Below are 16519 nucleotides of genomic sequence, written 5' to 3' on the forward strand. Positions count from 1 at the left end.
AAAAATCCTGTAATCTAGTTATGTTTCAAAATAAGTTGAATGGTACTGAAATGGGCAGGGAAGATCTAATTTGTAATTTGATCAGTTCATTGATATAGTGGTGGTGTTTTTAAAGACAAATTCCTAACAGTCGTTGCTAAACATGCTCATTTGTCTGGTTCTTATTTTGATTGCAGGATTCCATGCAGTCTGTATAGAGTCTTGGCTTACAAAGTGGAAGACCTTCTGTCCTGTGTGTAAACATGATGTGAAGACTAGCCTGCAAGAGCCCCAAAAGCCCCAGGCATCAGAGCAGACACCGCTTCTATCTTCCTCTCCTTTATTGTCTTCCAATATCTCATCATCTGGAGCTGCTTCCACCCATTCATCTCCATCAGAATCTTGGGTTGTGCATATACCTTCCACATCTCCACCTTCTCAGTCTTTCACATCTCCACCTTCTCCGTCTTTCTCCTCTTCTAATAGTGGTTCTTCGCTCCTTCAGCCAGTACTTGGACATTCCATCTGACAGTGACCTCTGAGCTACTCTTGCTTGGTCAAATTCCTTGTTCGACTACTGCAGCATTCAAAATGTTCTGCTTCATTTTGTGAGTGAAATTCAGACATTCACTATAATGTTGATTTATGTCAGCGGCCTTTTCAGTCATTTTTTAAACATTATATTTTCAAACTCCGCAAAAAGTTAGTTAGTTAGTGGAACAATTAGCATGTAAAAGTAGAGATTGTTTAATTCAGGTTAGAGGTTAATTATACAACCTAGTGTGATTTGTAACTTTGTTTGTCTATCATCAAAGTTGAAATTTTGTTTATATCCGCCCAAATATAAATAATAATAAAAAACTATACAAAATATTTAAAAAATGTCATTCATGAAAAAATTTGCACATGGCTCATATTAGATCTGTATTTAAAATAGATCCATGCTAGTACTTCAGAAAATTAAAAAAATTGAAACATGAAAATTATTGACAATACATTTAGTAATATCACCTGGAGCAAAAAGAGAGTTTCAAAACTATCAATAGATAATTTGATCTATAAATGACCAAAAAAGTTTCAAAAGAGAATTCATAAATCACTACGATAATTTGATCTATGAATAACCAAAAAAATTTCATAAAGAGAATTCATAAATCACTATGTTTTAATTTGAGAGTTTCAGATTATTTGATCTATGAATGACCCAAAAAATTCATAAAGAAAATTCATAAATCACTATGTTTTAATTTGATATATGAAGCACCAAAAGAGAAATCTCATAAAGATTAATTCAGATAAAGATTAGGTTTATGTTAATTGATATTATAGGCAATTTTTTTGACATAGTTGATGTAAGGAAATTAACAGGGTTGTTAACTTCTTTGAAAATTGGATTTGGAAGTACATGGTCAAATTTAATCTATACATGTCTGATGCAAGGATCTAGAAGTATATGTTCAAATGAATTCTGAATTCTATAATGTGCTTGATTCAAGGAAACTTGTGTAGGTAAATAACACTTTACCTGACTTGTTATAAATTGGAATTAGGAAGCATTTGTTCAAACAGTTTAGTAAATATTTATAGAAAAATAACATTTAAACATATTAAAATGTTGCAACATGAGTTTTACTTGAGAGTCTGAACCACACAACATAGATATGATCTACGTGTATTATATAAATGAATTTAAATCGAATGAATATAAAGCGAATGAATAATAATAAAGGTTTAAAAAATAAATTAGGGAGTATAAGTGAATGACATAAGATCAAATGAGTTGCAAGTATTTTTTATACTTGTGGCCTGTCATATATATGCCGTCCTTGTTGCGTGGTCGAGCTTGATGGACCCCATTTTATCGCAATTAATTCCCTTCCAACTTCTTTGTATGTCTTTTTCCTTTATTGGATCATACCTTTGCAATTGGTTCTATGACTTTTCGAGTATTTATTACTCAAAGGGTGTTGTTGGCTTCCTTATCTAATTGTGTTTACTTCGGTCTTGGTTTCTCTACACCTAATTGCTTTTACTTGTGGACCATTCTTGTGTGTTTAGGTGACTATCATTTGTACATTTTGATCTCTTTTTTCCTACCACTTCACAATAAGATGAAGACAATCCTTTGTAGCATGATCAAATTGTTTACAATTTGTACAAATTGTGCAAGGGTTGGGGAAATCTTGTGCAGTGTGTCCTGACTACCCATAGTTATAGAAATGATTGGACCCTTGTCTCTTTGAAATAATCCTCTTCCTCTTCCTAGGAATCCTTTTCCTCTTCCCTATATCCCTTAGCCTCTACCTACCTATTGACGCTGCGATCAACACCCTGCAAAATTTTTCCCACACTTGAATTTTGGAGCCTACTGAGGATCTTACGGTCTGTCATCCTATGGTTATTCCATGATCGTTTCATGTTTAGTAACGCATTGAGTCTTCTTCCTAGTTTTAAATTGTCAAGTCACTTTCACACACATGCTCAATCTTTGATGAGTTCATGAGAACACTTCCATTATGAAAGCTTCAAAATGCATAGCATCATCCATCAAGACAATGCATGTGTGATTTTCAACTCATATCAACAGTGAGTGCATACTTTTATTGATAGTCTCCCTCACTTTTGTTGTGTTTGTACTTCCATTTCGGTGAGTTTTCTCAATTGTCGTCTTTTGCGCACTTTCGATTTCAGAAGTGTTGCTTTCACATTCGCAGTTGTTGCCTTTGAATGTTTTCACTTTAATAAGTGTCGTTTCCATGTTATTTTCACTCTGGTATGTGTCACTTTCAAGGTCATTCACATTTTGCAAGTGTCGTCTTCATGTTTTCCTCCTGTTGCAGGTGTCACTTTTGTTGATTTCACTCTTGCATGTGTCACACATTTTCACATCACTAAAGTTAGTTCTAGTGCGCTATTCTATATTAGATGGTATTACATATCATTAGAATACATGCTAGGCACATTCACACAGGTTAGCACACCTTTTGGTCAAAGTTGTCACAGTTGTCGTAACTTGTTCTAAGTGTTGTAATGTGTCATTACAACTATCGCACTTAGAAATAAGTGTCTCTTTGATATCATTTTGAGGCATGATTGTTATCCATGAGTCCTGTGTATATTTTTGGCATGTATTGATGGTTTTATGTATGTGATTCGTGTTTGAGTTGTGTTTGAATGAATTTCTCTCTTTTACTCTATTGGTCTCACACAACCATTTTAGGCCCTTTCTTGGTCCATATGCATAGTGTAAGTTGTGAAGGCATTAGCCCTCTTACCAAGAGAGTAAATTAACCTATGGGTCTCAATTATGTAATCCTACTCATCAAGATGAGTGAACTGAGTCCTCCTCAAGATCATCTCAAATTTGTTCCACATTGTGAGCCTCTCAAGGGTAGTCACCTAACCCTTCTTTCTTATATTGACTCACTACATTGAGTTTTGGTCACCTCTGCCTTGCATGACACATAGAGCACTCCTAGCTATAAGCATGGACCTCTTCCACCCTTTCAGAGGCAAAATATGCAATGAAAATACCCTCATATCCTTTCAGTGAAATGTAAACCCTCCTAGGCGAAGTGGTTTCCTTCCTATGGCCTCCCTCAATGAAAATCACACTCTAGATGGTCAAGCACCCACTGTTGGGTCAAACTTTTCTAGCCTAGGATGAAAATAACACTCCAAAGCAATAGTAAACCCTTGTTGAAGAAAAATGGGTTGTCTTTCATTCCTCCTCCCTTTGATCACATGGCATAGTCATGAAGGCTGAAGTCTTCACCCTTCCTCCTTCCCCAATGCACTCTGTTCCCAAGCCTTGCTTTTCCTATTCATGTAGAGTGCATGGTGCAGTAGGGAAGGTTGAAGGAAGCCTCCTCCCTATCTTTGACCAGTCAAATGGTGCTTTCCTTAAGGCCTCCTCTTCCTCCTAGCGCATAGTGCATTCTTAAAGCCTGAAGCTTTCACCTTCCCTCTTCCCCAATGTGTTTTGTGTTCAAGCTTGTTTAATACTTCCTCCTTAGCACATGGCATAGTGGGGAAGGTTGAAGGAGGTCTCCTCTCACCCTTGAATAGTCAAACTACGCTTTCAAGATTTCCTCTCTTTTCTTCAAGGTGCATGGTGCAACCTTGAAGCATGAATCTTTCCCACCTTGTCCCTTCAACTTCCCCCACTGTGCTAGACCAAGGAGAGCTCTTCTTCATAGTGCATGGCACAATAAAAATGAACATTGCAGCCTTTCTAAGCCGCTCAAGAGTTTGACCGTGCCCTCCTAATAAAACCTTCATTTTTAAACCTTCTCATAGGCCTATTATGAGCTAATCATTCCATGAGCTAGGTAGTGATAGAGTAGATGATTTTAAGACTAATTTTTCCTTAGCATGAATGATTTTCATTGGCAAGAGTAATTTCTTAGCCTGACAAGGTAATGGTTAAAGCAGATAACAAGGAGAAAGCATAAAGAAACACCTTCAGAGAAGAAGAAAAGAAGAGAGAAATCATGGAGAAGTCCATGTCATCATTGTCAAGTTGTACTTATACAAGTGTCATCATAATAGTCAATATGTGTCCATGTCTCATGCCACATCCTTTTGTGGAATGTAATGATGTATATTCAAGGAAAAGGAAAAAATATAATGTATGGAAGTCCAAGAGTCATACGTGGAGTATGAAAAATCACTTAGTCATATATGGACAAAATGTCTTTAGTAGAATACCAAAGGTCATAATAGAAGTCCAAGAGTCATGAGGGTAACTCATGATTCATAAGGATATGAAAGGTCATTCTCCTTATTATATAATAAACCTCATAAATCAAGCAAAAGGATTTTTGGAGGCTTAAGCTTTGGAGAGTGAGTGTTGGCTTCCCTACTTAGCATAGGAGAGAAAACTATTCTTTGGAGAAGCAAGAAGTGACTCAATGTTCCACTATTGGAACTACTGCCTCATCATTATAATTGTGTATTTGCATCTTTCACCTTATAATTGAACCTCGATGAGCTAACACATTTTCATGCATGTATTGTGAATGTCTTAGGGCTATTATTTAGATGTTTGCTATATATTTTTCATTCATATGTGCTAAGTAAATTGAACTATTTTGGTGGCCTTGGTACTTATCTTGTTGAAGGTGTGATGTATGTGGTTTAATGATCATTGATTCTATGTGAACTATTTCTCTAGATAACTAACGAATCTTTCTTTGCCCGTGTGTCTCTCTTAGTTTAGTACTATTACTTCCTTCTAGGGCTCACTTTTGCCTCCCCACTCATGAAAGTATCCTTTTACACATTATAGTCGATGTTTCACAATGTCAAGTCACTTTATTATTCAAGTCTTATGTACATAATCTCCTATGTTATTCACTGAAACTAAGGTGAACCTTACAGTTATGGTGATTGGATCGATACTCTAGATGGGGCTCCTCCTCCAAATAGTGTGAGGTCTAACTAGGACTTCACATCAAGGAGACTCCCTGTATGTTGGCGGTATCCATCATTGTCAACATTCTGGCTCTAGAAGGAGGACCAAATGACAAGCTATGCTCATTGAGTCGGTTTTGAATCACTTATCTTAAATTGCGCTTTCCCAAATTGTAACCTTGGGATGTTTTTTGAAGGAGCTTGATTTTACCATCCTTACGAAAACCATTCATGACTTGTCTCAATTAAAGTTTGATGGCGTGAGTGAACTAACTATCCTACCACTGCTGTTCCAGTACTGTGCTTTCAAATTTGTACAGGAATTCATCCACCACTGTCACTCCATCATATCTTGGCAGTTCCTTGGCCTCCGTTGTCACACAACACAGTGATCTAATCATCATGTTGCAATTGAGCGTTGTCACTTTGTGCAACTAGTTCTGCCAGCACTCTACTTCTTCATCTGAATCCAAAGTACAGGAGCTGCCATGCTCCTGTGAGATTCTCCCATCTACAGTCGGGTTCACCTGATCCTGCTTTCGCGCCATTATTTGGTAAATACAATCCAGCTCATCGTCACTTTCATTGTCGTGCACTGGTTCAGTGTAGCGCGCTCTTCGGCTGGGTCTAGCAAAACTACTATGCGTAGGTTCTTTTTCTCGAATATCATCTTCCGCTTCTTCAGGTTGATGACTCCATTCATATCAGTGGCCCAGTCTATTCCTAGCAATGCGGGATAGGGATCACTGTCATCGATAATCTCTATTACTTCAAAGTCCATTTGTGTGCTCGCACCTTCGATATCAACTGTTACCCCTTGCAACCTCCCCATGGGCAAAATATTTTGTTGGTTCACCATTCATAATTGAATAGGGGACCATTGCAACGCAGGCCTACCCATGCATTCGATTGTTTGTTGCGGTAAGACATTCACGTCCGATCCCAGATCTAGGATGACTTGATCCATTTCATACTCACCAATTTGCGTAGTCAATCTCATCTCCCTTCTAGTACGTAATGTGTGCTTCCCCAATTTTTGGACTACGCGCGGTTCTCCTGACCCTGTGCACCTAGTGATAAGCTCTTGTAGTCCCTTAACTGCCTTGTTGTCGTGCAACAATTTCATGCATGTCTCTAGAAAGGTAGTAAGCATAGAAGGATCCATCTCTGGCTCTGGTTGATCCTTACTACCTGAAGTGGAGGCCTTCGTGAAGCTCTTCTTGGCTTCCATAAACGTCTCCTTTGCGCATTCTAAGTCGAACGTAGGTTCCTTTGCAGGAGCCTTGCGAACCCATGTGTCTTCCTCATGTTGCTTCTCCTTATCTTCCCCAGTGGTCACACCACTTCTGAGCATCATGTTCGCATTTGGATCTTCTTCGCGTGGTTCAAACCTCATCATTTGGATATTTTGATTTGGAGTTGGCTGGAGTACCCTTTTTTCACGCATCTGTGTGATCAACATAGGAAAATCTATCATTTCATGATCAAATTGGGCATGGTATGAACAGGATATCCCCGTCGGGTTGGTACAATCGTGGGCATAGTGCCCTGGTCCTCTGTAATTGTAATAAATTAATGGTCCGCGGCTCCTTCCTGGTCCCATTCCTCCTCGTTCTCGACCTCTGATCCAAATGGATCTTAGAATGCTCTCTAAGTCTTTGTAAACTATTTAAAAATTGTGCCAAAGATCAAAATCTCTTAAAAATATCAAAGTATTTGCAAGAGGAACACCCTTAACATGATAAAGAAACACTATCGGTAGGCCCAAAACCCATGAAAACAAAGAAAATGGAGCTATCGGAGGTGGAACAACAAAATACACAGTAGCCGTCGAATCTAGCCGATCAACAGTCCAGATTCGATCGGCGGATCTTTGTCAGCGGTGGTTATTGGTGGTTATCGGCGGAATCCACTTAAGAATTGCGATGGCGAACAACGATATTGGTGCTTAACACATATATATGGTGACGACGATTGGCGGAGTTAATATGGACCGTCGATCAAGCACGCAGATCGACAACCCGTATTATGTCGCAGGATCACTATCGGGGGATTGCAAGAGCGCTTATAATGGCCCGGGGGTATTGCGATGAGCGATTGTGATATTGCAATCAGAGAGACCCGATGAATTGGACCCTATGGGCAATTAGGTAATAACGTATATATTTTGAAGTCCAGTATGCGGGATTTTACATTGTTTTTATATGTTTTTGCTATTTCATTTGTCAAACGAAAAGCGAAGAGGGAAGAGCCGTTGCGATAAGCCGGACTTGAAAGGGTGCCTTAAGGCTATTCTATATAATTTCAAGTCCGTAACAGAGCCATTTTTAATGTGTTTTCGCGATTTTCGTTGTATTTCCAAAACACAAAGGGACGGAGCCTTTCGATATGCGATAGCGACTTGCTAGTGGACCCGATATGGGAATGAATCATATTTAAGGACTTTTAAAGTCTGATATATTGAGTTTTAGCGGACTTTCTCTATTAAAACACATTTTCCTTGTGTTTAACAAAGCACTGTTGTTTCATGAGTTTTAGAGGCCCGAGGCACTCTAGCGTTACATAATGGGTGGCCACCTCCTCTATAGGCGTTAAACAATGATTGTATCACGCTGAGAGAGGGATTCGAAGCGGAAATAGGCTAGGGAGACCGAGAGATAGGAACATGAAACGAACAGGCATCGCAATTTTGGCTATAAAGCCACAGACAGAGAGAACAACAAAATAAGGCAGTGTTATAGGCAAATGTCGAGATAGAGTTAGCAAAGAGACAGAGAGCATTGGGGGAGTCTGTGTACTCATAGAGAACTTGAGAGGTTCAAGTAAGCTCTTGTTATTATATTCTGTTGTGTGTGAGGCTCAAATAGAGCTCACTGTTGTAAAAAGAACTCTGCTTGAAGACATAATAGAGAGGCCACCACTGAAGGCTAGACCAGGAGATGTAGCCCAGGAGTATTGGGTGAACTCCTCATTAAATTTGCTGTGTTATGTGTTGTCTATTATGTTTTGTTTACTGCTTCATTATCTGTGCATTTTGCAATCTTATCGATCCATTGCATAAAATGACATAGATTAATCCATGCACATAAGTCTGTAATACCTTATTATTGTCTTAGATCTCATTATCAGATCAAGTGGTATCAGAGCTTTAGGTTGCTAAGGTTAGACAAGCTTGTGCTAGACTATTTGTGAATGCTAACTAGGTCAAAGCTCAAAATTAAGAGAAGGAGAATTGGCTGAAACTAACCCAGAAATTGGTAGATTCTATCCTAAGAGGAAAATGACAGAAGAAATTCCCTTGGAATCAGACTCCCAGTTCATGGACAGTTTCATGACCATGAGAGCCATGGTAGAAGAAATTTATAGAGAATTTAAGAAATATCGAAGTGAAGATTCTTCAACTTCCAAACAAGACAAAGGAATAGAAGAATCTCTTATAGATGGCCATTCTGACAGCAAAGGAAAAGGAAAAAAGGCTCCTCTATCCACACCTCCTGATAGCCTTGAAAATACAAAGAAGAAGACATCTTTGATTAAATTAGATGTTAAATTTGATTTTCCAATATATGATGGAGAGTTAAATGCAGAGAAGCTAGATAATTGGATTAGACAGATTGATGTGTATTGCAGGGTGCAGAGCATTGATTCAGACAGAAGTAAAATTCAGCTGGCTAGCCTATGCCTTGGAGGAACTACCTTGTTATGGTGGGAAGGCAGGACACAAGCTAACTTGAAGAAGCATGGAAAAACTCTTTCTGTCTGGAGTGAATTTGTTTCTTCAATTAAAAAATAATTCTATCCACTAGCTTATATGCAACAAGCTATGATGAGTTGGAAAACTCTTCGCAAATTAAAAGGGCAAAGTGTACATAGTTACACCCAAGAATTTAGGAAAAGAGCTTTGATTCTAGGCATTTCTTTAGACTCACCTGAAACTTTGCTGAAGTATATAGGTGGTCTACATAGTTATTTGAGACACACCATTTTCATGTTTAACCCTACTAGCATAGATGAGGTATCTGTTTAGGCTACCCATCTAGATGCTAGAGGCAAGAATGTGAACCCAAAGATTGGGCGATCATCAAAACTCGCTGCAAGTAAGAACAAGGAAAAGAGGAAGTAGAAATGGAAAGAGAGGAAGGCCAATGCTGTACAAAAGGCCAAACCTTCATGCACTCACTGCAAGAAGGATGGACATGATGATGAACATTGCTGGTCTTTGCATCCGGAGCTGAAACCCAAGAAATTCGATGGAAAGAAGAAGAAGGTTGCTGCTGCTATTCAGAAAGATGTGGGGTCAGGCTCAGGCAATGAAACAACCATCACAACCACATGTATACAAGGTAAAAATTCTAAAGCATCTACTAGTAATTCTGCCCAAACTATTGATAGTGAAGAAAATGAGAGAAGAAGACATGAGCTTTTTCATATTAGAGTTATTTCCAAGCATCAAAAGATTGATACTTTATTTGATAGTGGCTCACAAGTAAATTTAATTTCTGAAGCAATTGTAAAGAAGCTGGGATTACTAACCACACCTCACAAGAAGCCATATCCATTGGGTTGATTATATGATAAAGCAAGGCTACAAGTGACTAGACAATGTAAACTTATGTTTTCCATTGGTTTAGCATTTTTAGATGAGGTTGAGTTAGACGTAATTCCCTTGGTTATATGTGGAATTGTTTTAGGAAGTCCTTACTTGTATGATAGAAAAGCCATTTTCTATAGAGCTGAAAATAAGTATCAACTTGTTAAAGATGGAATAGAATATACTGTAAGAGCTCACAAACTCAAAAATAATTATACTCTCACAAACTCAAGGCAGATGAAAAGGATTGTAAATTCATGCAAATTTTTTTTACTGATGGTTGTAAAGGAAAAGAAACCTTAAAAAACCAATGTATTTGAGGGCTGTGATGCTAAACAGCAAGATGATTTAGAAAAAGTTGTTTCAGAATATGATATCTTATTTTAAGAACCTAAAGGTTTGCCACCAAAAAGGGAAATTGTACATGATATTAATTTGCAGCAAGATGCTCCATTGCCTAACTTCGGAATGTACATGTTATCCTCTTTAGAGAATGCAGAAATCAAGAAGTAGGTACAGGAGCTGCTCGAGAAAGGGTTCATAAGACCAAGCACATCGCCATGCGGATCCCCAATAGTGTTGGTGAGAAAGAAGGATGGTTGGTGGAGAATGTGCATTGATTACCGAGCACTGTATAAAATAACGATCAAGAATCATTATCCCCTTCCTCGCATTGATGATCTATTGGATCAGCTGAAAGAGGTTGTTTACTTTTCCAAGTTGGACCTACATAGTGGTTACCATAAGGTCAGAGTAGCAGAGCAAGATGCATGGAAAATTGCTTTCAAAACAAAGCAAGGGTTGTATGAATGGCTAGTTATTCCTTTTGGTTTAACTGATGCTCCTACCACTTTCATGAGAGTAATGAATGTTGTACTCAAGCCTTTTATTGATGATTTTGTAATTGTATATCTAGATGACATTCTTATATTCAGTAAGACATGGGAAGAACATTTGAAGCATGTAAAGAAGACTCTAAATGTTTTGAAAAAAGAAAATCTTTATGTTAAATTATCAAAGTGTGAATTTGGTAAAACATCTTTGAATTATTTGGGTCATATTGTAGGGGGTGGTGAACTGAAGATAGATCCCTCTAAGGTTGTAGTCATTGTAAACTGGCCTAAACCCAAGTCTGCTACAGAAGTTGGAAGCTTCCTAGGGGCAGAACAATATTGGAGAAAGTTTATTGCTAACTTTTCCTTAATTGTAGCTCCCTTACATGCTTTGATAGGATTGAACAAGGTGTTTCAGTGGGGAGGCAAACAGCAGAAAGCCTTCGACACCTTGAAAGAAAAAATTAGTACAACACTAGTACTAGCATTGCCAAATCTTCAACAACCATTTGAGATCGAAACAGATGCCAGTGATTATGCCATGGGAGTAGTGTTGATACAACATGGTAAACCCATATGCTATCATTCTGAGACTTTTAATTCTGCAGTAGTTAATTATCCTACATATGATAAAGAATTGTATGCATTAGTTCAGAGTGTGAAGAAGTGGAAACATTACTTAATGGGCAAAGAAACAATAATACATACTGATCATCAGCCACTTCAGTACTTGCACTCACAAACTAAATTACAGCAATCAAGACACTATAGGTGGATGGGTTTCCTACAGCAGTTTCACTTAGTCATCAGATATAAAAAGGGCATACACAATAAAGTTGCAGATACATTGTCCAGACCAATAAAAAATGCATCTACTATACTTAAGCATAACTCAGTAATGCATGAAAGCTACATTGAACAATATGCTCAAGATATAGACTTTAAAGATGTATATGCATCTTTAAGTAATGGCAAAAAGGTAGAAGAATTGGATCTATATTAAGGACCGAATCTTGTATCATCTGGGAAAGCTATGCATTCCACAAACAGAGAGAATTAACATAATTAGGGAGGCACATACTTCCATGATATCAGGTCATTTTGGTGTAAGCAAAACAGTTGCACAGCTGCAAAGATACTGCTATTGGCCAAAAATGAATGAATCGGTTTCTAGATATGTAAGAGGGTGTACCATGTTTCCTAAAAGCAAGCCTAGCAATAGAAAACTGGGCTTGTACACTCCACTGCCAGTTCCTTCCCATCATTGGGAAAGTGTTTCAATGGACTTTGTTGGGGGATTGCAAAAATCTAGAAAGGGACATGACTATTTATATGTTATTGTGGATAGGTTCAGCAAAATGTGTATTTTAATACCTTGTAATAAGCAGATTACAACTGAAAAAACAACGAAATTGTTCTTTTAGCATGTCTGGGTGCATTTTGGGTTACCCACTTCCATAGTATCTAATCGAGGCTCCCGATTTGTTGGGAAGTTTTGGTCAAGTTTGTGGGAATTAATGGACACTAGGCTGAAGAAAAGCACAACCTTTCATCCCCAGATAGATGGCCAAATAGAGGTAGTCAACAGGATAGTGATCCAATTGCTTAGGGGTTATTGCAGCAAGCATCCCAAGCTTTAGGATGAACACTTATGTTATGTGCAACATGCTTACAACCGTGCTAAACATTCTTCTACACAGAGATCCCCTTTTGAGACCTATTTTGGTTTCATACCAAGGTCTCCCTTGGATTTTGTCTTTGAAAAAGACATAGCAGTTTCTGGACACAATGATGTGGACAAAGAAATCAGATTCATTGAACGGATCTAAGAAACTCACCAGGCAGTGCAGGAACAGCTGGAAAAGAGCTGAGCCAAACACAAGGCAAGGCATGATAAACACCAGGTGGAGCATAGCTTCCAAGTTGGCGATCAAGTTTGGCTGTATATTAGCAAGGACAAAATGCAAGGTGAAGGGAAGAAGCTGAAGCCAATAAGGTATGGGCCTTTTAAGGTACTTGAGAAAATTGGTGAGAATGATTTCCACCTTCATTTACGAGCATACATGCACATCTATTCAGTAGTAAATGGAGAAAATTTAAGACTGTTTGAACCTTCTTTAATTGAAGATCTTGAAGAGCAAATTCAATTGCTTTCCATTGATGATCTATTGCCTGAATACCTCAATGAGCTGCAAGAAGATACAGTTCTAGACAAGAAGGTGAGGACTACCCGTAGAGGGGACATGGAGTACCTTAGAATTGGACTCAAAGGTTAAAAACCCAGCAGTACCAGATGGATAGAGATTGGGAAAGTGAGGCAACTGTATCCTCACTTAAGCGATGCTTGAAAACAAACTTTTGGTGGTCCAAAAGCCTTTTTTAGTGGGAAGGAGTGATCTAAATGGATCCGAGAATGCTATCTAAGTCTTCATAAAGTCTTTAAAAATAATGCCAAAGATCAAAATATTTTAAAAAGATCAAAGTATTCGCAAGAGGAAAACCCTTAGCATGATAGAGAAACACTATCGGGAGGCCCAAAACCCATGAAAATAGAGAAAATGGAGCTATCAGAGGCAGAATAGCAAAATACACAGTAGCCATCAGATCTGGCCGATCAACAGTCCAGATCCAATCGATGGATCGCTATCGGTGGTGGCTATCAGCGCTTATCGGCGGAACCCACTTAAGAATTGCGATGGCGAATAGTGATATCGACGCTTAACACATATATATGGTGACGACGATTGGCGGAGTTAATATGGACTGTCGATCAAGCGTACAGGTCAACGACCCGTATTACGTCAGAGGATCGCTATTGAGGGATTGCAGGAGCGCTTATAATGGCACAGGGGTATTGCGATGAGAGATTGAGATATTGCATTCGGAGCGACCCGATGAACCAAACCCGATGGGCAATTAGGTAATAACGTATATACTTTGAAGTCCGGTATGTGGGATTTTACAGTGTTTTTATATGTTTTCATAGTTTTGTTTGTCAAATGAAAAGCAAAGAGGGAAGAGCCGCTGTGATAAGTCGGACTCGAAAGGGTGCCTTAAGGCTATTCTATATAATTTCAAATCCGTAATAGAGCCATTTTTAATGTATTTTCACGATTTTCGTTGTATTTCCAAAACACAAAGGGACTGAGCCTTCCGATATGCGATAGCGACTTGTGGGTGGACCCGATAGGGGAATCAATCTTATTTGAGGACTTTTAAAGTCCAATATATCGAGTTTTGGCAGAATTTCTCTGTTAAAACACATTTTCCCTATGTTTAACAAAGCGCGGCTATTTTAGGAGTTTCAGAGGCCCGAGGCACTCTGGCGTTACAGAATGGGTGGCCACCTTCTCTCTAGGCATTAAACAATGATTGTATCACATTGAGAGAGGGATTCAAAGCAGACAGAGGCCGAGGAGACCGAGAGACAAGAACATGAAACGAACAAGCAACGCAGTTTTGGCTATAAAGCCACAGACAAAGAGAACAGTAGAAGAAGGCAGTATTGCAGGCAAATGTCGAGACAGAGTTAGCACAGAGACAAAGAGCATTAGGGGAGTCTGTGTACTCAAAGAGAACTTGAGAGGTTCAAGTAAGCTTTTGTTATTGTATTCTATTGTGTGTGAGGCTCAAATAGAGCTCACTGTTGTAAAAAGAACTCTGCTTGAAGACATAATAGAGAGGCCATCATTGAAGGTTGGACCAAGAGATGTAGCCCAGGAGTATTGGGTGAACTCCTAATTCAATTTGCTATGTTATGTGTTGTCTATTATGTTTTGTTTACTGCTTCATCGTCTGTGCATTTCACAATCTTATCGATCCATTACATAAAATGACATAGATTAATCCATGCACATAAGTCTATAATACCTTATTATTGTCTTAGATCTCATTATCAGATCAACCTCACCCCTGAATTCCAGCATGCACCATCCCCCTAGCTAGGTTGAGGGCTTGTGTTTCTGTCTGCATCCTATAGGCTGGGGTCTGATCCATCATTAGCTCGTAACTGCAACAAGTGTGCTCGTCGTGGCCTACCGACCTACAGAAATTACAAAACAAGTTTTGGGGAGTCGGTGTATACTTCTGTAGCAAATGGAAATTGTTTGTCGTGTGTTTTCCTCCCATCTGACAGATCGTGCACCACAACGTGGGTGTCGCACTCAGCCCTGCCTGTGCCTCTGGTCTCAACGGAATTGGTCCCCCTCCTGCCAAGTAGTTCGTGAATACTGGACAGTGATCCTTATCATAGCCCTGGCCTTTGCATTTTATGCACCATACTTCCTCGCACGCCTCTGGCCACGGTGCCCTATCCTGCTTCAAGCTCTGCATTTCCAGGCAGTGATTTTGTAGTTTCACGTGGATTTGTTGAACTCCCAACCCAGGATCTTGTATCGGGCTCTCATGCAACCTCATTGCCATTTGCTACACTTCGGCCTGGGTTGAAAGATTTTGTTGTGATAGCGTTGTCCTCAGGTGCGGTGTCAGAGATGCCATAAACCATGTGTGGTTCTATGCATCCGTTAGCATCATATTAGCCTCGCGGATTGTACTCTTTAGCCGCTGATCCAGATCCTAGGGGGTCTCGCTTGGAAGCATCGCGATCTCTTTCAACCCTATGATTGACTATGTCTCTGATTTCGGCCGGCTAAATTCTCTATTCAACGCATTTTGGATCTCTACTATCCATGCGTTTGGGTGGTCATTAGAGTGCTTGATATACCATGTCAACGCACGATCCTACAGTGCACTCACCAATGTATCCTTTTTAATGTTGTCGTCCATGACCCCTAGTGCTTCCCACACTTCTCTTACCACGAACCAGAACTAGTCTGGATCCTCATTCCCTACTCCTCTGAATATGGGTAGCTTGATCGCTCTCGCCATCTTGAACTGTGGGGTTGGTGGAGGTGGAGTGGGTGGAGATGGAGGTGAGGGAGGTGAAGCGGGTGGTGGCGTGGGTGGAGGTGGTAACTGCGGAATGCGCTACCTTATCAAACTGACCGCACTTCTCGGAGAGACCCGAGCAAGCTCTTCCTCGCTCTCTCATGATGGTGAAATTAAAGGGCTATTTCGTAATTCCTCCCTACCTTTGTAGATCTTTCTGCTCTGTGTCGTCCCAAACATTAATGTATTCGCATAACCCGCTTTTCACATAACAACATCTTAATCCAGATATTCAAAGATTTAATATACTTACCTCATGGTCCCTTGAGAAAATGTCATTCTGCTTCGTTGTAGCTCACAGTTGTGTCCACTGCAAACTAAGTGATAAATCCCCCTATTATTCAATCGAGCCAATGGTCCATAGCTCGCGTGATCTTGTATTCTGATGCCTCTAGTCTGTTCACTAATTATAGAGTCCACATTATCGGTTGGTTGAGCTTACACCTTCCCTGGTTATCGGGCTAATCTCGCGATCCACTCATACAGTTTAGAAGGAAAGGATGCAATTAAAATCTCATGGATTTCCGTATGTACACGTAGTGATCCAGCCACCTTTTCTCAGATACTTGCGGAGTTCTATTTTCCTGTGTCGCGAACTCTTGAATCTTCGAGTCCAACCAATCTTCAATTTACTTCTTTATTGGGATCCAGTGGCATGACATCAGACATCCCTTAGGCAGATCCCGGTCCCAGGAACAGAACCATTTTTTGGCTATGTGGGGCCTGACCCAGGTTCAGTAGTGAGTTTAGCCAA

General features: G+C 39.5%; 1 protein-coding gene across 1 annotated transcript in view; it reads left to right on the plus strand.

The window, feature by feature from the left end:
* Positions 1-16519, plus strand: part of LOC149218088 (receptor homology region, transmembrane domain- and RING domain-containing protein 1-like) — a 67450-nt gene that overhangs the window by 36567 nt on the left and 14364 nt on the right. The window lies entirely within an intron of this gene.

Source organism: Pinus tabuliformis, chromosome Q, assembly GCF_031772625.1.
Source record: "Pinus tabuliformis cultivar Carrire ecotype Pingquan chromosome Q, CPIR1, whole genome shotgun sequence".
Taxonomy (NCBI): Eukaryota; Viridiplantae; Streptophyta; class Pinopsida; order Pinales; family Pinaceae; genus Pinus; species Pinus tabuliformis.